This window comes from Sorex fumeus, unplaced genomic scaffold (assembly GCF_029834395.1).
Source record: "Sorex fumeus unplaced genomic scaffold, SorFum_2.1 ptg000024l, whole genome shotgun sequence".
NCBI classification, from domain to species: domain Eukaryota; kingdom Metazoa; phylum Chordata; class Mammalia; order Eulipotyphla; family Soricidae; genus Sorex; species Sorex fumeus.
In genome coordinates, this window is record NW_026606081.1 from 14427098 (window position 1) to 14448966 (window position 21869).

The window sequence follows — 21869 nt, forward strand, 5'->3', positions numbered from 1 at the left end:
GGCCTCTCTGCACTGTCCGATTCTTGATGAGTTTTAAGGTCACCCAGGATGTGTTCACTGAGTACAACTCTGAACTAGGTGGCACTTGTCTTTTCCTTTATGGTACATTGGGAGGCCACAAGTAACTTGGAACCTCTCCTTATATACATATAAGCTGCGTCTAAAGTTTCAGAATTAAGCTGCAAGACACAGGCTGACCACTGATGGGAATTTAGATCAGTGCTAGCTATAAAGGGAGATGGCGACTAGACCCAGAGAAGGCTAAAGATGGCTAGACCCAGAAAATTCCTGACCTTCCTTTCTTTCTTACCCTACCTCCACATACACGCACAAACACACACAAAATATAATGGTACTGTGGAACCGAAAGTATTGATTGACAAATAGTGATGAATAATTTCTGAGCTTTGGAAATGCAGTCAAATACAGAAGCACAGAAGAAAACATAGATTTACAGAAATAGTAAGGCTTTTGGACAGCCCCAGAATAGGAGAGGTTCCCTTGGGGAGTATATACACTTGACACTTTGGATTTTTCTGTCTCGTTCATGGGAGCTGGGCATCAGGCAACAACAGTAGTTGTCCTCAGTCCAAAACGCTGAGTATGTGTGCCCAGGGATCTAGTCAGAACCCACAGAACCTCACTACAGATCCTCATGAGAATGTCAAGCCTCACAGACAACTGGCCACTGGCCTGCCTCAGGTAGCAGTGTGTATCGGCATTCAGCAAGAAGCATCCTCTCTGAAACAGCCCCCAAATGACCCAGATGAATGAATAGACAGTCATCCTAGAAATTTTAGGGAAAAACTAAAAAACTAAATTCATCCTTAAAGTTGAGGGTGTGTAATTCCAAAAGGATCTGGGAATTAATAAAACCAGAAACAGCACCCCGACCCCCACCCCAACCAACGTGCTAAGAGACCGGTATAGAAATGCCGATAGAAGTCCGTTCTGTCAACGAGTGAAGGATGAAATTAGTGAATAAGCTAAGTAAGAGTGGATGCAGATAAAGAGTAAATGTGCAGGTGTGAGTTAGGACACTTTCCAGAACGAATGCAGAGATCAGTGAAGTATGAGGGAGAAATAGACATGGAAGAAATTGAAGTTTAAATACCTAACGCGTTTCTTAGGAAGTGGGCTGGAGAGATGGAAGGTAAGGCATTGCTTTGCTTGTGACTGATTTGATGGTCCCTTGAGCACTGTCAGCCAGAAAACATTCCTGAGCACTGCAGGGTACGTTCCAGAAACAACGTTGTAGATAATGCAAGTAACTTTCGCCATAGCTCAAGACTGATGAAACATTCTTCCTTTCTCAGAACTAAATTCATCCAGGTGAAGGGACAATAAAGCAAGCAACAGGATGCCTAGGGCCAAAAGAGCAATGACTTCATGAGGGAATGGGTTCAATGAGATAGATCCAGTGATAGGAATTAATTTTTTTCTTTGTTTGGGGGCCACACCTGATGGTCCTCAGGGCTTATCCTGGCTCTGTACCTAGGATACAGAGTACAGATGCTTGGGGGAGCTGAGAAAGACGGTCACTTTCTCCCCATCTGCCTCTGCCACCTGGGAACTCAGGGTTACTGCATTCTTGTCTCGCCTCGCAGAATAGAATTTCAGGAGTAGACAAGCAGTGAAGTAAAAACGATTTTATTTGGAGGTTTTGAAGGGAAGGGAGAAAGTGGGAGAGAGTGGAGAATAACGTGCTCAAGAGAAAACCAGGTTTCTTCAAGGGCAGAGAGAGTCCCATGCACTTCCCAGCATTAGACTGGAAAGTGTGAAAGTACACATCTCAGGAGGGGAGAAGCAGGTAACACGTGCTCAGGCACCATGGGCCACGTGGGCACAAGCAGTACAGGGGCTCGGGCAGCATAAGCACCCCCTTCCTTTGTTCAAGGTGACTTTTATAGGTTTTTTCCAACCTGCTCCCAAGTGCGGCATCTATCTAGGTAAAAGTCCATTGCTAAGGAGGTTACCAAGGGGGTTGGGAGTGGTAATGGTTTTCTTTGAAATTTCTTTCCTGACCTTTTGTTTCTGCTGGAACTTCTCCAGGTCGGTTGCTGGTGATAGGTGAGGGTCTTATCAGACCTTAGTTCCTATTTTCTGCAAGATTGACCTTTGCAACTTCCCAGAAAATTGACTGCCATTGCCTTGAGAGGAGCCTTCCCTATCTGCCTGCCTGCCCACATCATGTCTAGGCCAGAAAAAACCTTAAAAACAATGTCTGCTATTGATAAGAAAAAGAATTGTTCAGTTATTAAAAAATAACAGAAGAGACTAATATGTGAAGAAGAATTTAAAATTGTGTTGATATAGCCCAGTTACCAGTGTATTAAAGACTAAAGATGTTGTGTAGTAGAGAGTAAGATTCACTAGTGAGATACGGTTGACCTTTGAAGAGCTTAGTGTTAGGGGCATTGCCTTTGTGCTCCTGAAAATTCTTTTTTTTTTTCTTTTTGTTTTTGGGTCACACCTGGCAATGTACAGGGGTTACTCCTGGCTCAGCACTCAGGAATTACTCCTGGCGGTGCTCAGGGGATCATATGGGATGCTTGGAATCGAACCCAGGTCAGCCATGTGCAAGGCCCTACCCTCTGTGCTGTTGCTCCAGGCCCAGCTCCTGAAAATTCTTGCACAAGTTTTTTTCTCCCTTCAAACTTAACTACGTAATAGCTGTTGACCCAGTGCCTTACTAACAACATAAAAAGTTGCTGTCACATATTTTGTGTCAACCAGTAAACAGATTTCTGTGTGGATTCAGTAGAATACAGGGTGCAGTTGAAGTTGTGAATGCTGACCCTCTGTCAATAGGGTGCTACTCCGAGGACTTGGAACCTCTGTGTTTTGGGACATCTCTGGTGTCAGACAGGGGATACCAGAATTGTTTAACCCCAATCATTCAAGAGTCAACTACACTTTGCAAACTGAAGCCATTTATACCTTCAAGCTTGGGGGTGGGAGGGTGGGGAGGAGGATTCTTATGAGGACAATCACTGTCTCTTAAGAACTTGGTTGAGGTACTCTTCAACACTAGCTACATTTTTTAAAAAGTGATAGTGCCTAGGTTCCATTGTCTCCATCTCAGTCATTATGGTGTGCGTGTGAAGGCTAAAAGTTGACTGAAAAGATGAAGGCAGTTGCAGACCTGTGCAGCCCTTTGAGAAGCATACGGGATACCCACACCCGCATCTTCTTGGAAGGTTAAGTGTGACACCTGCACGGAGCTGCCCTTGTTGCCTCTGTTTCCTGAGTGCGCACCTAATCTCTCATTTCCTTGCCTCCCATCAGGAACGATGTCCAAGCTGGTAGCCCAGAGATGTATCTATTCTTGGTTCTGGAAATCAGATACTCAAAACCCATTTCACGAAGATAAAATTGTAGACTCTCCACAGGGCCACACACACTGTGTCTAGAGATTGGGGGAATGTCTGTTTCTGACTTCTTTTAGTCCCTGGTGGCTGCTAACACCCCTGGTGGAACCCACAGGTGACTTATGTGGAGCGGGGAGGAGAAAGACGGCCACTTTCTCCCCATCCGCCTCTGCCACCCGGGACCCAGGGTAACTGGGTTCTTATCTCACCTTGCAGAAAGGAATTTCAGGAGTAGACAAGCAGTGAAATAAATAGATTTTATTTGGAGGGTTTTTAAGGTATGCAAGGGGAGAGAGTGAGAGAGAGTAACACACTCAAGAGAGAACATGGGCTTCTCCACGGGTGGAGAGAGCCCCTACACGCATCCTAGCATTAGACGCGAAAACATGAAAGTACACATCTCAAAGGGGAGATGTGGGTAACACGTGCTCAGGCGCCATGTGCTCGGCCATGTGGGCACAAAAGCACATGGGCTCATGCAGCATATGCGCACCCTTCCTTTGTTCAAGGTGGCTTTTACAGGCTCTTCTCGGGGCTGGATCACATTTTAATCAGATTAAGGGAGAGTCTGAGCATTTGAGGAACTTCATGGGGAGGGGTCCAACTCCTCAGAGTCTGCTGGAGGTCTTACCAGGTCTGTTTTCTGTATCCACAGGGTGGGTCAGTTTTAGGAGTTTCCTCCCAGAAGTTCCGTTGCCTAAGTTTCATTGCCGAGGGCCTTTTCCTATCTACCTGCCTACATCACTTTGTCTGTGGCCACCTCACTCCAACATCTGACTTGGTTTTCACATCACGTATTTGTATGAGTATGTGTGCTACACACAGACCTGTGCATCTGTGCACACACACCTTCAGGAGAGAGGGACAATCCCCCCTCTCCTCAAAATTACTCATCAGAGAACTAAAATTCATGAGGCTTCTTGCTGTCTCTTACTGATCCAGTCTGTTACTGATGTGCCTTGGGGTCAATGCATTTGATGCAAATGATTTATAATTGTATTTAAAACAGAGGAAGTCAGCTCTTTCATACACAATGAAAATTCCCTGAAGTTCTTACTCTACCTCTTCTTTCTGTTCGTCTGTCTTCCTTTCATATGTATTTAACTCCTATTGTAAATAAACTTTAAAAAACCAAAAAACAATGAAAATGAAACCCAAGAGGAGCTGAGGAGGCAAGACGCTGGCCTACAGCCCCTAGATACTTACAGTTCCACCCCCCACTCCCAGTGTGTTATGAGAATTAATTCACATAATCTATGAGAGTCTCAGTGTGGGACATCATAACCTGCTTGTGAGCTCATAGTAGTTGCTCAATAAACACAGTATTGCTGAATATGTACTCAGGGTTATCAAAATAGGTACTTAATTAGGTATTTGGGTTATCCAAGTAGGTATTTGCCTTTACTATCCTTCTAAAATCTTTAAAGTGCCATCGGAGCATGTGGTCCTTCTGGGTGATTGGGGAGGGATGGGGCAGGAGTCTTCGCTGAAACCCAGAGTAGTAGTTAACACTATGGTAAGGAGCTCAGGTGAGCTCAGGTGTCTGCTTTCTCTCTGTATGATGTTGGTGGGCCCCACTGGTGGCTCATGTGAAGTGGGGAAGAGAAAGACTGTCACTTTCTTCTGATCCATCTCTGCCACTTGAGACCCAAGGTTACTGACTTCTTGTCTCACCCCACAGAGAGAAATTTCAGGAGTAGATGGGCAGTGAAATTACAGTTTTATTTGGAGGTTTTGAAGGGAAAGAGGGAGAAAAAAGTGGGAGAGTAGAGAGTAATGTGCTCAAGAGGGCCGAGAAAGCCCTCACACACTTCCCAGCATTAGACAGGAAAGTGTGAAAGTACACACTTCAAGAGGCGAAATGCGGGCAACACATGTGCTCAGGAACCTACAAGTGTTCAACCACGTGGGCACAAGCAGCACAGGGGCTCGGGCAGCATGAGTGTTCCCTTTCTTTGTTCACGGTGGTCTTTATAGGGTTCTTCCAACATGCCCCAGTGGGGTTTCTACCTAGGTCAAAGTCCATTGCTAAAGTTACCAAGAGAGTAGAGTTGGGAGTGGTGTTGGTCTTCTTTGAAATTCCTTTCCTAGCCTTTTGTTCCTGATGGAGCTTCTGTCGGAGTGGGGGTCCAGCCTCCTCAGGGTCTGTTACAGACTGGCACTGGCACCAGTTCTCCAGGAGGTCAGGGCTATTACTTCCCAGGGAATTTACTGCCATTGCCTTGGGAGGGGTCTTCCCTACCTGACTGCCTGCCTACATCATGGAGAAGCAGCCCAGAAAAGCAGCATCAGTTCCAAGAAGAGCTTGTTGATGCCAAACCTGCAGAGTCACAGTATCTTTAATGGACAATGAATACTCTGAAACAGAAACTCCTTAAATGCTCAGCCCAGGTTGCAGTAAATAGTGTTTTCAGAGCTTGGTCACCTATGCCGGCCCCTGCCCCAGCCCATCCCATATATTTTCTGCCTCTGATGTTTTTGTGGGAGCAAATTTGTATCAACAACCCTCCGCCCCTCACCCTGCACACCCCGATCATCACAGTTTGTGCTTGTTGGTCTGGGTTCGTGCACAGACCAGATGAGGCTGAGGTGAGGCCAGGAGAGTTGAGAGACCTGAATACAAGGCGGTAGCAGAGCTGCTCTGGGTGGTTTATAGGGAAGTTTGGGGGTGTCCACATTCTCCTTGGGAGCACCTGAGGAAGGGGAGGGCGAGGTGCACAGATCACCTTTCAGGGCAGAGACCCTGTCCCTGGGTCTCTGAGACCAGGGTTGGAGAGAGGGAGGAGTAGGGAGGAGCTCTGCTGATACTGGATCTTGTGCTGGAATCTTCCAAGAAAATTCCAGAGCAGGAGGAAGAGGAGCACAGGGCTTGTTCTCAGGGAAACATCCATACTGGGAAGGGGCTTGTGTCTTCTTTCCTTCCCCAAATCCACATATTTAGAACTTCCAGCCTATATAATCTTTGCCTCTGATGACTCTATGGTTGCAGGTTTGTATCAGCCAGTTCTTTGTGGCTCTCCTTTTATGGACAAAGGCTCTCTCCTCAGAGCATGTGAGCCTTCTATTCCAGTCTGTTCTCTGATTCAAGAATTCTATGTGGCATGACAATTTCTCAGCATGAAAGACCTCTAATTATTCAAAAATCTTCCCTTTGTGGCAGATGAACAGGAGAATGCATTGGTAGCCAAGATTCCTGTGGAAATGCTACAGGTGCTCGGATAAGGAAGAGGAGATGGAAAGTGGTTTTCTATGGATGATACAATTCTGACTGCACCACATGATAGAAATCCACTCTTAAATAGGATGATACAATGGCCCAGAGTCACTCAGAAAGTTCTGGAAAAGAGTAATTAAAAGGAGATGCTCGCTATATTGCTCATAGAATATTCCTTTGGTACACTATCAGAGATTACAATTAGTGATTACATATCCTAGAGAAATGGCATTGAAACGCGCATAAAACTGATATATATATATATATTTTGACTTTTTGGCTTTTCAGGTCACACTGGCGATGCTCAGGGGTTACTCCTGACTCTGCATTTAGAATCACTCCAGGTAGAGCTCGGGGATGCCAGGGACCAAACCCAGGTGGGCCACGTGGGAGGCGAACACTCTCTCTGCTGTACTATTGCTCCAGTCCCAAAACTGATATTCTTTCATGGTCAGATATGGATCAAAAAGGACTGATTCGGTGGCCAGAGAGAGTACAGCAGGTAGGGCCTTGCCATGCACGCAGCCACCCCGGGTTCAATCCCTGGTACCCCACTATATGGTCTGTAAGTCCCTCCAGGAGTGATCCCTGAGAGAATATTCTATGAGCGGAGTCAGGAGTTAGGTCTTAGTACCACTGGGCATGGGCCCCCCTAAAAAAATAGACTGGATTTGCTGGTAACCTTATGTGGATCACGCACCCCATATCACTTGTCCTGTTTAGCTTCTATTAGCTTTGTTCATTTGGTTCAGGTGTTTGATGACTACTATAAAGCTGAGAATTTACCAGGTATTATTAATATAAAGTGATCTTTGAGGAATTTAATGTAATATAAAGTGGTTTTGGAGAAATTTACTAAGAGATGCACATAAACCATCACGTTTATATACATAAGCCAATTGGAAATGTCCCTCTCAGTGTTTCTTTCGTAACCTTTGTTTTGGAAAGTGAAGGCCTTTGTTTGCTTGAAGATCAAGATCTTCGTTTATTGGAGATGATGACTTTTACAAGTGGAGATTTGAATCTCAGGCTTTGACCCTGAAAATTGTCATTATATTCCACAGTAATTTTACAACATATTCTTTTTCATTCCTTCTTTTTACTTTCAGGAAAGAAAAATAGTTGTTATCAATGCATGATTTGGTGTCTTAAAATGATCAAATATAGACCAGCACAAATGAGCAAAAATCATCAAGGAACTGGATGATTTCAAGTCATTCTCACTTAACTGATGACCTGTGTTTGCTCCCATGGTGTGTTTAAGAAACAGCATTGCACACAAAGAATTGGACATCTCACAAATTGAAACAATATGATCTTTGATATAAGTTTTGTTTATTCACTTTTAATGTGCATATGGCTCCCACATTCATTTAGTGTGTGAACAAAATGTTAATATTAACTAATTCTATAATCTTCTAGTTTCCTTTCTTTTCAGTTATGAGAATTGTTATGAAACTTTTTTTAGGGGAGTTAGGGAAGGGTGCAATATTGCCTACATACTAGTCTGTGCTTTTTTTTTTTTTAATTTTTGGGTCAGATAAGCTGGAAAATCCCAGGATTTACTATTTGCCAGTGATTTGACAAATAATCCTCACAAAAGAGAAAGAATGATAATCTAATTAGTGGTATCTAGTATTTATTGATTTTTATATATGATTATTTTGAATATTTTTTGAATATTTTATCTTGTTCTATTTAGTATTCTATTAGAATCCAATTTCTATAGACTTATACAGTTTAAAATGAACTATGAAATCTGATGAACTATAATCTCTTTGTTAATTTAAATATGTGGCCCGGTTCAGAGGCATTGATGATATCAGATGTTATTTTGCTTGGTTTTTTAAGGAGCGGGGAGTTGCCCAATAGTGTACAGGACTTATTCCTGACTCTGCATTCAGGGATCACTCATGGTGGACTCTAAGGGATTCCAGGGATTAAACTCAAGTGCCCTATGGCTCTGGCCCCCTAATGTTAAAAATGAGTTTGGGGTAGCAGGAGAGTTGCTCAGTGGGCTGGAGATCATGCTTGTATGCAAGATGCCCAGACCACTGAGTCAGGAGTATCCTCTGAATACTATCTGGTAAGGGCCCAACATACAAATAAACAGGAAAATAAATAGGAAAAAAGGAGCTTGTTTATTTTTTTTTGAGTTTTTAAAAAAATTTGTTAATGAAACACTTTGAGATACAATCATAGGCTTACATACTTTTGTGGTTGCTTTCATTCATACAATGGTTGAATACCCATCTCTTCACCAGTGCCCATTCTCCACCACCAGTGTTCCCAGTATTCCTCCCGCCACCTCCCATCCCCTACCCCCGTGACAGGCACAGGCACATTCCCTTTCACTCTCTCTCTTTTTGGATGTTATGGTCAGCAATGCAGGTAATAAGTGGCCATAATATTCAGTTTATAGTCTTTCAGCATGCATAAAAGGAGCTTGGTTAAAATGTAGACACTTTGTCCCCATTCCAGAATGCCTGAATCCAAATCTATATTTTAACAATCTATATTTTAACATGTATATTCTTGGACATACTAAACCTTATAAGATCCACTTTTTTATACATAAATAAGTTTTTAATTTATGTCACTACTTTTAATGGCATGACACTAAATAAATAATATACTTTTTACTGTAACAAACTTTACAATAGATATAAAGGGATACTATAATATATAAAAATCATCTTTGTGAGTGGCAGTTTTGTTACTTTTATTTATTTAGAATTATTTTCAGTAGTATCTCTTTTTATTTACTTATTTTTAATTGGATCACCATGAGATACAGTTACAAGCTTTCATGATTACATTTCAGTCATACAATAATCGAGCACCCATCACTCTGAGAACCATTTCTAATATAACATAACTTATTTTTTTTGTCAGAGAAACACACACAGTTTGTTGCATTACGTAAACACAGCACTTTAAAAAATATATGGGGCTGGAACAATAGCACAGCAGGTAGGGCATTTGCCTTGCACACAGCCAACCCGGGTTTGATTCCCAGCATTTCATATGGTCCCCTGAGCACCGCCAAGGGTTAATTCCTGAGTGCAGAGCCATGAGTAACCCCTGTGCATCAACAGGTGTGACCCAAAAAGCAATATATATATATATATATATATATATATATATATATATATATGCCTATATTGTTGCATATTTTTTCTTCTAGAAAAAATATAATTCATTTTTATTTTATATTGAGGTAGCACTGTAGCACTGTCCTTCCGTTGTTCAATTTGCTCAAGCAGGCACCAGTAATTTCTCCATTGTGAGACTTGTGTTAGTGTTTTTGGCATATCAAATACGCCACGGGGAGCTTGCCAGGCTCTGCCATGCGGGTGGAATACTCTCGGTAGCTTGCCAGGCTCTCCAAGAGGGGTGGAGGAATCAGGTCAGCTGTGTGCAAGGCAAACACCCTACCCTCTGTGCTATAGCTCCAGCCCTTATATTAAAGTAGCACTGTAAAATCCTTATTTGCATTTGGAGATGGCAGAGAATTTTGCATTTGGTGCCTTGGTATTATTGTGCTTTTTATTATTATAATAGCTTAGACTGAATGAAATCTTTGAGATTTTCTACATATTTCTCAAGATATTTAGTGACAGTTTTCTTCTTCCTTCCCAATTTCAATTCTTTGTTTTTCTCTTTGAAGTTTTTCCAGCACTAATGAGTACTGGTGAGAGTGAATGTTTTTTTTCCTGCTCTTAAAGGAAAGCTTTCACATTTGCCACTGGGTACTATTTTGATTGCACACTTATCACATATAGGCCTGGCCTTCATTATTATGAGATATAGTTACTTGATATATTTGACCCTTTTTTGCTTTAAAAATCATAATAGAGTGTTGAATCTCATTAAATGTGCTCTTTTTAAAGGATATATTTCACTGTCACTGTCACTGTCCTCCCGTTGTTCATCGATTTGCTCGAGTGGGCCCAGTAATGTCTCCATTCTGAGACTTTGTTGTTACTGTGTTTAGCATATTGAATAAGTCATGGTTAGCTTGCCAGGCTTTGCCATGCGGGCAAGATACTCTCAGTAGCTTGCCAGACTCTCCGAGAGGGGCGGAGGAATCGAACTCGGGTCGGCCATGTTGGCTGCATGCAAGGCAAACGCCTTACCCGCTGTGCTATAGCTCAGATGATGATTTTTTTTATCTTAGTGCTAATGTGATGTTATCATTTTTATTGATTCAAGTATGTTACACCAAACTTGCATCACTGGAATAAATCCCACTTGATCCTGCGGATCAAGTATTGTTGATTGAAATTGTCCTTTTTTTTTTCTACACCCAGTGGTTCTCAGGGCTTACTCCTGACTCATTGCTCAGGGACCATTCCTAGAAAGGTTTGGGGGACCAGATGGGGTTCCAGGGATCCACTCGGGTTGGCAGAATGCAAGACAAGTTTCATACCTGCTGTCTCTGGCCCCAAGTACTATTGATTTCGGTTTCAATGCATTATTGAGACCAGCTTGCTAATATTTTGTTGAAGATTAGCCCATTGGTGCTCACTGGAGACAATGGACTTTTATGTGATCTTCTTGCCTAGATTCAGAATCAAGGTGATATTAGAACTATAGAATATGTTTGGACTTTTCCCCTCCTTTTCAATTTTATAGAAGAGTTTGTAAAGGGTAGGTGTTAAATCCTTTGGAAAATTGTAGATTTCAAAATTCTATCGTAAATTTTGTAGTGAAGTCATTGGTTCTAGTTTGTTTTTTTAGGGGTGGGGGGGAATTTGATCACTTTTCATTCTGTTCCTGGTGGTGGTTCTGTTTAGTTTCTCTATTCTTCCTGATTGGGTCTTGAACTGTTCTTTTTTTTTCAGATCACGATCACGATCATCCTGTTGTTCGTCGATTACCTCGAGCAGGCACCAGTAACATCTCCTTCGTCCTAGCCCTGAGATTTTTTTTTTTCCCCCTTTATTTTATTTTATTTTTTTTAAAGTTGTAGATTTACAATTTTTTGTGCTTTGGTTTCAATTATACAATGATCAGATACCCATCCCTCCACCAGTGCCCATTTTCCACCACCATGGATAATATCCCTCCCACCCCCATCCCCCCATCCCCCCGTCTCTGTGGCAGGGCAATCCCCTGTGTTCTCTCTCTCCTTTTGGGTGTTGTGGTCTGCAAAAGAGGCATTGAGTGGCAAACATGTTCAGTCCATAGTCTACTTTCGACATGCATCTCCCCTCCTGGGAGGATCCTCCAAACATCCTTTATTTGGTGCTCCCTTCTCTATCTGAATAGCCCTTTCCTCTAGGATACCCGGCTGGCCTCTAAGTTATGGAGTAATCCTCCTGGTGCTGATCTCAGCTATTCTTGGGTATTAATCTCATACTTTGTTACTTTATATCCCCCAGATGAATGCAATCTTTCTATGTCTATCCCTCTCTTTCTGACTCATTTCGCTTAGCATGATACTTTCCATATTGTACCACTTGTATGTAAATTTCATGACTTCATCTTTTCTAAGAGCTACATAGTACTCCATTGTGTAGATGTACCAAAGTTTCTTTAACCAGTCATCTGTTCTTGCTAGCCCTGAGATTTTAAAAAGTGCCATATTCAAGGCTCTTTCAGGGTTAGGAGAATGAGACTCATCATTGTTACTGGTATTTGGCATATTGGGTACTCCACGGGGAGTTTGCCAGACTCTGCCATGTGGGTAGCTTGCCAAGTTGTCCAATGTAAGAACAAGATAATAATATGTCGTGCGACCGCAAATGCGGCTGCGTGCTTCCAGGAGCTGGGTTTTATAGTCTCTGGGTCTTGGCTGTTGATGGAATTAACTTTTCAGAATTAATGCATTTTTTCCTAGATTGCTCAATTGCCATAGAATTGTGCATAGTGCTTTCTTATGGTCTTGGTCGTTCTGCAGAATCTGTTGGGGCCTCTCTTGCTTCTGATTTTTATTTGTGTTTTTTTCTCTTTGTAAATCTCCTTTCCCTCCCCTCCCCTCACTTTTCCCTCTATTTTTTGGCCACACCTAGCAGTGTTCAGGGATTATTTCTAGTTCAGTGCTTGCAGGTCACTTCTGATGGTGCTCAGGGAACCTTGGTACTGGGGGGTTGAACTTGGGGCCTCCTGCAAAGCTTGTGTTCCAGCTCTCTCTCTCTCTCTCTCTCTCTGGTTTCAGCCTAGTGGTTTTTGCTTGTTTCTATTTTTGTGGTGAGAAGATGGAAGTGCACCTGAGCAGAGCTCAGGGAACTCAGTAAGACTCAGTAAGAAGATCTGGGGCACTGCTGGTAATAATCAACTCTGCTATACAGGTCTGACATTCAGTGTTCGGTTCTGATGATGCAGTGCTGCTTAGAAGACCGTGCTGGGACAACCAGAGCCATTCCTGGAGGTCCTGTGGGGGTGATGAGGGGGCAGGAAGGAGGGATGCAGTGCAAGGATGGAACTCTCTCAGGTTTCTGCATGCAGGCATGTGTTCAACCCTTTGAGCTATCTTCCTGGCCCTGGTTTAGCTTTTTACATCTCTGATCCTTGTCTTTCTTTAGGTATGTCTGTATTATCCTAGATTTCTCTCTTAATCTCACATTTTCTGCATCCTATAGCATCTGGTAAGTCACATCTTCATTTGAGTTCATTACTAGATATCCTTTTTAATGATTTTTGCTTGTTTTGTTTGGGGGCCATACCCAGTGATGCTCAGGGGCTATTCCAGGCTTTGTGTTCAGGAGTACTTTGATATTACTTGTGGTGGAGAGATGCAGCGCCAGGAATTTGAATCAGGGTCAGCCACAAGCAAGGCAAAAGCCTTAACTGGAGCCAGAGTTATAGTATAATAGGGTAGGGCACTTGCCTTGCATGTGGCCGACCTGGATTCTATCCTCAGCATCCCATATGGTCCCCTGAGCACTACCAGTAGTGATTCCTGAGTACAGAACCAGGAGTTACCCCTGAGCACTGTCAGGTGTTGCACACCCTACTTCCTAAACACACATACACACACACACACAACACACACACACAAAGGCCAAATGCCTTAACTGTCTTTTCTGACACCGTCTTACCCACAAGCAACCAAGTCTTTTAATTTCTCTTATTTCCTCATTGATCTCACAGTTGTTTTGTAGCATGCTTTTGTTTGCACACCTTGTAATTTTCCACCCTTTCTTTCTTGTTTTGATTTTTTCATTTCTTTGTTTTGTTTTTGAGCCACACTGACAGTGCTCAGGAGATACTCCCAGCCCCGTGCTTAGAAGTAACCGCGGACAGTGCTCAGAGGACTAGATGTGGTACCTCTGTTTTGAACTGCAGACCAGCACATGCAAGGCAGGCACCTCCCACTCTCTCTCTCTCTGGCCACCACCTCCCTTTCTTTCAGTTTTGGCTGATTTCTAGTGTCAAGAAATCAGCCGCAAAACAACAAACAAACCCCAAAACAGTGCTTTTTATTTTATTTATTTATTTATTTATTTTGCTTTTTGGGTCACACCCAGCGATGCTCAGGGGTTATTCCTGGCTCTGCACTCAGGAATTACTCCTGGCGGTGCTTGGGGGACCATATGGGATGCCGGGGATTGGACCCAGGTCGGCCACGTGCCAGGCAAACGCCCTACCCGCTGTGCTACCACTCCCGCCCCCAACAGTGCTTTATTTTTTAGCTCTTGCTCAGAAATCACTCCTGGTGGTACTTGGGGGACCATATTGGATGCCAGGAATTGAACTCACATTGGCCACTTGCAAGGCAAGGCTACCTGGAGATGAACACAAATGGAGACATGACTTACCAAATCCTATGGGATGCAGAAAAAGTGATATTAAGAAAGAAATCTAGGGCTGGAGTGATAGCACAGTGGGTAGGACATTTACCTTGCACACGGCCAACCTGGGTTCAATTCTCAGCATCCCATATAGTCCCCCGAGCACAGAGCACAGCCAGGAGTAATTCCTGAGTGCATGAGCCAGGAGTAACTCCTGTGCATCGTCAGCTGTGACCGAAAAAGAGAAAGAAAGAAAGAAAGAAAGAAAGAAAGAAAGAAAGAAAGAAAGAAAGAAAGAAAGAAATCTGTAGCAATACAGACATACTACATCTTGGGGTTGCGATGTTGGATGCATATATATTAGTAATTGGTATGTCTTCCTGGTGTATTCAATCATTTATCATTTGTTTCTGTCTGCAGTGTTGAGTGAACCCAGAGCATCACACATGCAAAGCTTTATTATTGAGCCATAGGTCTGATTCCTTTATTATTGTATCATGTCCTTTGTTTCTTACTAAATCATTTTTGGCTGAAAGTTTATTTGATATAAATATAGCAGTTCATGCATTTCTAAGTTTTCCATTAGCTTGGAGTATCAGTCTGCATCTGTTTAGGCATCTTGCCTCTATATATTAAGTAACTCTTTTATTGACAGCATAGAATTGGATTTTGCATTTTAATCCATCTGTGTCTTTTGGCTGGTGAGTTCGGTCTATTTACATTAAAGGTGATTAATGATATATGAAGGTTTGCTACTGCTATTATGTCTTTGTGTAATTAGACTTTTTATTGATTTCCTTGTTAATTTTTTGTTGGTTTATTAATCTTTCTGCATTTTTTAATTTTTTAGGGGTGAGCTAGGTTTACATATTCAGTTTTTGTTGATCTTTGAGGGGCTTTATTTCTGCCTTATCTCTGAAAGACAGTTTTGTCAGATTATTGATTAAGAATTTTTATCTTTGAGTGTTTTGTATGTCATTCCATTTCAGTGTTTTTTGTTGAGTTTTTGCTTAAAAGTCTGCCCAAAGCCTCATAGGAGTATCTGTATAAGTGACCTGCCTTTAAATAACCTGCCTTTAAAAAAAAAAACTGTAGCACTGTAGCATTGTCCTCCCATTATTCATCGATTTGCTCGAGGAGGCACCAGTAATGTCTCCATTGTGAGACTTATTGTTACTGTTTTTTGCATATTGAATATGCCACAGGGAGCTTGCCAGACTCTGCCGTGCAGGCAGGATACTCTCAGCAGTTTGCCAGGCTCTTCAAGAGGGATGGAGGAATCAAACCCGGGTCGGCCGTGTGCAAGGCAAATGTCCTACCCGCTGTGCTATCGCTTCAGCCTCCTCCTTTAAAAAAAAAACTGCACTGTAGCATTGTCCTCCAGTTGTTCATTGATTTGCTTGAGCGGGCACCAGTAATGTCTCCATTGTGAGACTTGTTGTTATTGTCTTTGGCGTATCGAATATGCCATGGGGATCTTGCCAGGCTCTGCGGTGTGGACGGGATACTCTTGGTAGCTTTCCGGGCTCTCCGAGAGGGACGGGACAGAGGAATTGAACCTGGGTCAGCCACGTGCAAGGCAAATGCCCTATGGGCTGTGCTATTGCTCCATTTCACTTCTGACAAAGCTTCAACTTTATTTATTTATTTTTGTTTTCTTTTTTTTTTTTTAAATTTTTTTATTAGTGAAACACCATGAGGTATAGTTATAGACTTACAAATTTTTGTGCTTGGGTTTCAGTTATACAATGATCAAGTGCCCATCCCTCCACCAGTGCCCGTCATCCATCCCCACGGGTCCCAGCACTCCCCCCACCCCGTCCCACCCTGCCTCTGTGGCAGGGTATTCCCCCTTGTTCTCTCTCTCTTCTTTTGGGTACTGTGTTTTGCAAGAGAGGCTTTGAGTGGCAATCATGTTTGGTCTATAGACTACTTTTAGCATGCTTCTCCCACCCTGGGAGGGTCATCACAACACCCTTTATTTGGTGCTCTCTTCTCTATCTGAGCTTCCTTTTCACCTAGCACGTGTGGCTGGCCTTCAAGTCATGGAGCAAAATTCCTGGTACTAATCTCAGCCATTCCTGGGTGTTAGTCTCCCTTTTTGTTGCTTTATGTTCCCCAGATGAATGCAATCTTTCTGTGTCTATCCCACTCTTTCTGACTCATTTTGCTTAACATGATACTTTCCATGTAGTACCACTTGTATGTAAATTTCATGACTTCGTCTTTTCTAACAGCTACATAGTACTCCATTGTGTAAATGTACCAAAGTTTCTTTAACCAGTCATCTGTTCTCAGGCACTCAGGTTTTTTCCAGATTCTGGCTATTGTAAAGAGTGCTGCAATGAACAAACAAGTGCAGATGTCACTTCGACTATACTTTTTTGCCTCTCTGGGATATATTCCCAGGAGTGCTATAGCTGGGTCAAATGGGAGATCAAATTCTAATTTTTTGAGAATCGTCCATACTGTTTTCCAAAAGGGTTGGACCAGCCGGCATTCCCACCAGCAGTGAAGGAGGGTCCCTTTCTTGCCACATCCGTGCCAGCATTGGTTGCTTTTGTTCTTGTGGATGTGGGCCATTCTCTGTGGTGTGAAATGATATCTCATTGTTGTTTTGATCTGCATCTCTCTGATGATTAGTGATGTAGAGCATTTTCTCATGTGCCTTTTTGCCATTTGGATTTCTTCTTTGCGAAAGTTTCTGTTCATTTCCTCACCCCATTTTTTGATGGTGTTGGGTGATTTCTCCTTTTGGAGTTCAACCAGTACCTTGTATATCCTTGATATCAACCCCTTGTTGGATGTGTATTTGGTGAATATCCTTTCCCATTCTGTAGGCTGTCTTTGTATTTTGGTCACTGTTTCTTTTGAGGTGCAGAAGCTTCTTAGTTTAAAATAGTCCCATTTGTCTATCTCTGTTTTCACTTGCTCGGCCAGTGGCGTGACATCTTTGAAGATACCATTAGCTTCAATATCATGGAGAGTTTTGCCGACTTTGTCTTCAATAAACATTATGGATTCCGGTCTGATAGCTTCAACTTTATTTTAACTATTCCTAATTATTTAAAATAGTCTTTCTTTGTCTTAAAATCTTGATAGTTTCATAGCTATGTGTCTTGGCATAGGCATTTTTTTTCATTATATAACTAAGTACTCAGTAAACTTCATGGATTTATATATTCAGTTCCTTTTCTAAGTTTGGGGCATTCATTTTTTTCTGCTATTTCTTTGAATATCCTCTTACCTATTTTTCCTCTTTCTTTTTTCTTTAGGGATCCTCCTTATATATTTATTGTCTTTCCTATGGAAGTCATACAGTTCTCACAGTTTCTTCAATTTTTTTTTCTCTTCTTTCTTCTGTTACCCTAATCATTTGTGCACGGCTGTTTTCAGGTTCACTGGTTTGAACCTCTATTTGGTAATCTGTTTCCATAGTTTTCTGCAGAGCTCTTGCCTCTAGGTCGACTCTTCATATCCTGTATCAGTTATTTTCTTATTTTAAACTTAAATTTCTACCACATCTATTCCTTTATTTACAATTTTTACTGATACCAGGATTTGCAATATGGTTAATTGTAGTTTTTGTGCACACATCATTCCAGCCTTGCACCCATCGGAGTGTTCTCTTCCCTCCGCCAGTGTCCCGTGGACCCCTTCCAGCCACCCCATCACATGTAAGCTCAATTCCATAGACCTTGGGCATTTGTTGTGCCCTTACTATGTGATTTTTATTTTTTGAACTCATTGATTTGCTTTTGTAAATTTTATTGTATCTCTTTGATGAGCTCTTGAGTCACTTTGATTTGACTTTGAGTTTTCTTCTACCTCTATTTTGTTTGTTAAGGGCATTTTGAACTCTCCGATAGGTAGAGTGCACCTATTTTCAAGATCTCTCAGGCTGAATTTTGATGAGTTCTTCTCCCCCTCCTGATTATAGTGTCCTGAATGCCCAAGTTGCCCTGTGTTATATTTTTCTGTCTGTCATTTAAAAATTCTTCCTTTAAAAAAAATCTGAAGCTGTAACTTAGAGAGTTGAAGCATTTTTCCTCTCCAGAAGGTGGCACTTTGCTTTTCAAAGTTTGATTTGATTTGATTACCCCCTCTCCCCCAGCTGGTGCCTATAGATACCTGAGTAGCAGGTTATACTCACACAAACATTGATGCTGAGGTAATGAGTAGTAATGCACATGAACAATGGTGCAGTTGAAAGATGAGTCTTTCTCAATTGCTGTCAGAGTTTTAGCTGCACTAAGAAAATTGAGCTTTTTAGCTATACTAGAGCAGTATAATTTAAACCATAATTTAAAAATAGCATCTAGTCTTTATTGTTGCATCATTTAAAACATGAGGTTAGAATCTTTCTCCCAAAATCATAAAAATCCCATCACATTTGCTAGCTCTGGTTCAACTTTGCTTCATCTCAAGTAACTTTCCTTATTTTTCCTTATATACAAAGTGCCTAGGTAAAATGACACACTGATAAAATAACTATAGCAGTATATTACACATTATTCATTTCTTCTTTAAATATTGTCTACATGTAGATATTCACTTTTATTTCCTCTTGACCTCAAGATGATAGCCACTGTGCCAGATATCAAACTAAGTTCCAGGCCTCATTAGAAGGAAATATAAATTTGATAGGGTATAGGGAGTTTAATCTTAAGCCAATGAGTTTTAATCGAGACAAAGTTATTACCTCAAATACTTTTCTTTACATTTCATTGGCTAGAACTCTGGCATGTAGTACCCCTAGTGAATGCATGTGAGTTACACAGAGGACCTGTTAAAGAGTCATTGAAATGGCTTTATCTGAACCAGTTCACAGAATCTTAGATGAAGGTCATCATCCTGATACATCACAGATTAAAAATAATGTCATACACTGTAAAAGCGGATTGCTTATTCTGTAAGGTAATCGGGAAAGGATGTTAAAACATGCAAAGTATATTTATGAAATAATGATAGAAATTAGTATGAGAGTGTGATTGGTGCAATTAATCCTATTTAACATAGCAACTGGTAATGTCTCTCTATCTGGTTATTTTGTAAAGTGTGTAAGTGTCATTCCACTTTGTGTTATAATATGGTGATGCCAAAGTATTAGGGAAAGTAGAATATTTGGGAGTTACCATGGGAAGCACAGGAGGGCAGAAACACTGAGGATGAGAAAAGCAAGAAATGTGGTTTTTAGAGCAGCGTTGTTATTTTTTTAAATAATTTTATGTTTTTGAATTCTAACACTACCATCACCAAAACCTATTTTGCTTCCAAGAGTGACTTATCTGATTTTAGCTCAAGGATGAACTGTGACTTAGTTATTGCAGAGGCAGCCAAATTTAGTATATGTCAAAATCCCTTGGAGGATTTATGAAATCCTTCCCTCATGTTTTGGATTTGATCATTTTGGGTTGCAGCCCAACAATTTTCCCTTTTTGCAAGTTCTCAGAAAACACTGGTGCCTATCCAGGGAGCCTGCTTTGAGAATCAAAGTCTGGGGAATACTTATGATGATCATCACCAATAAGATATTAGTCTATAAGGATGCTATGAGACTTTCATGTGCCTTGAACTATTTAAAGTTAATTCTGGTCTTGCTTTCCCAGATGTGGAGGTGGACTCATGTGTGGGGCTTGGAAACTAGAGCTTCTCCCTGGTTTCTAGCAATAATGTCTATTCAGGATACAAGTGCATGGTCTGAGCTGTAATTTAAACTCTCACGTATTAGAGGTCCTGATCTGTGTGAAAGTTGGGCTTGCCACTGAGCGTTGAAGAGTGAGAAAGGTCAAGATCAATCTCCTTTTAGAAGGTCATTTGACAAAGAAATACCAAAGCCTGAAACTTTGCTTATTCTCAGTCAGCAACCTTATTTAAACTGAATTTTCTGTTGGCACCCAACTTTCTGAGACTCTCTTGGCAAGTGGTGAAATTGTTTGCACATTTCCCTATTGTATCTGAACCAATCACAGTCCTTGTAGCTAGAACTGCTGTTCAAATTGTCTATTCACTACTGCACAGTACTGGAAACATTTCAATCTTTGGTCTGTCTTTGAGGAAGACCAACCTATAACTCTTGGATTGTTGAGAATCACTCCCACAATGGGTGTCCCAGATGGCATTCTAATGGACCTGCAGGACTGTGCCCTTCCTCCTGTCCTGAGAGATGGTTTCACCACACATAAAGAAGGGCTTGTCTTCAAAGACCTGGAAATCGCCATTTGGGTGGACTTTATGCCAACAAGAGAGGGTATGGAGAGAAAAGATTGACTCAGAGCCAATGTAAAAGTCTTCAGGTGCTAGGGCACACCATTGGACAAATGGAAGTCAGTTAAGGTTATTGTGGAGGGAAACCTAGCCAGTACCAACTGCCTTGCTGCTTCCAAGTTGACGTCCACCCCCAGGGAAAACGTCTGTTGCTTGACTCATCTTGATCACCACTGAACGGAAGCTCAGGCTGCTCTTGAACTTGGTGTGATTTCTTTCTTTCTTTTTTTAATTTTTATTAGTGAGACACCATGAGGTACAGTTGTAGACTTACAAATTTTTGTGCTTGGGTTTCAATTATACAATGATCAAATACCCATCTCTCCACCAGTGCCCATTTCCCACCACCACGGACCCCAGTATCCCTCCCACCCCCCATCCCCCCATCCCCCCTGCCTCTGTGTGATTTCTAATGATGTGAAGAATGTCATTATTTGAGAGAACCACACCTCAATTCAGTATCTAGCGGTTAGCCATGCCAAGGTGAAACTGCAAGGAAAGGAAGTGGATGTGGAGAGAGCCTTGAAGCTAGCTCAAGGGAGAGTTTAGCTCAAGTGTGCGGTAAATGTGCTGTTTTGAAACTGCCCTGTGTGAGGGCCACTACAAAAGCCATATGTGGGCATGTCTGAGACATCTGGTCTGGAACACCAGAGAGAGAATTTTTATCCTTGGATTTGGGAAATAGTTCCCTTTAAAAAAGCCCTAGATCAGGATAGTCACCTGGGCAAATCAGTCTATGTCTTTTATATAATAGGGCAATAAATGTGTCCCCAGGAAAGAATAGAAAAAGAAATTACCATGACTTTAATATTATTAAGGTGTTTGGACACAAATGATGGCCACAGCTATGTAAATATCCCAGTCCTTGCTCTTAACATACCTGCTGTCACTGTCACTGTCCTCTCCTTGTTCATCGATTTGCTCGAGCGGGCCCAGTAACATCTCCATTGTGAGACGTCTTTTTACTGTGTTTGGCATATCGAATACGCCACGAGTAGCTTGCCAGGCTTCGCTGTGTGGGCGAGATACTCTCCTCGGTAGCTTGCTGGGCTCTCCGAGAGGGGTGAAGGAATCAAACCTGGCTCAGCCAAGGCAAATTCCCTACCATTGTGCTATCGCTCCAGCCCTTAACATGCCTGCTAACTGTTCTTAATGCCCCTGTTAAACAAAAACAATGGCTCTTGTTTTTCTTTAGAGGCAGGAAATCAGGGTGGAGGAATAAATTTTGTGTTTAGGAAATGGCCGAACTATTCCCTTGTTTGGGGCTCTTGAGGTTGG

At 41.9% G+C, this 21869-nt stretch overlaps 1 pseudogene; it reads left to right on the plus strand.

The window, feature by feature from the left end:
- Positions 1–603: 603 nt before the first annotated feature.
- LOC130023703 (malate dehydrogenase, cytoplasmic-like) lies at positions 604–21286 on the plus strand (annotated as a pseudogene).
- Positions 21287–21869: the final 583 nt, after the last annotated feature.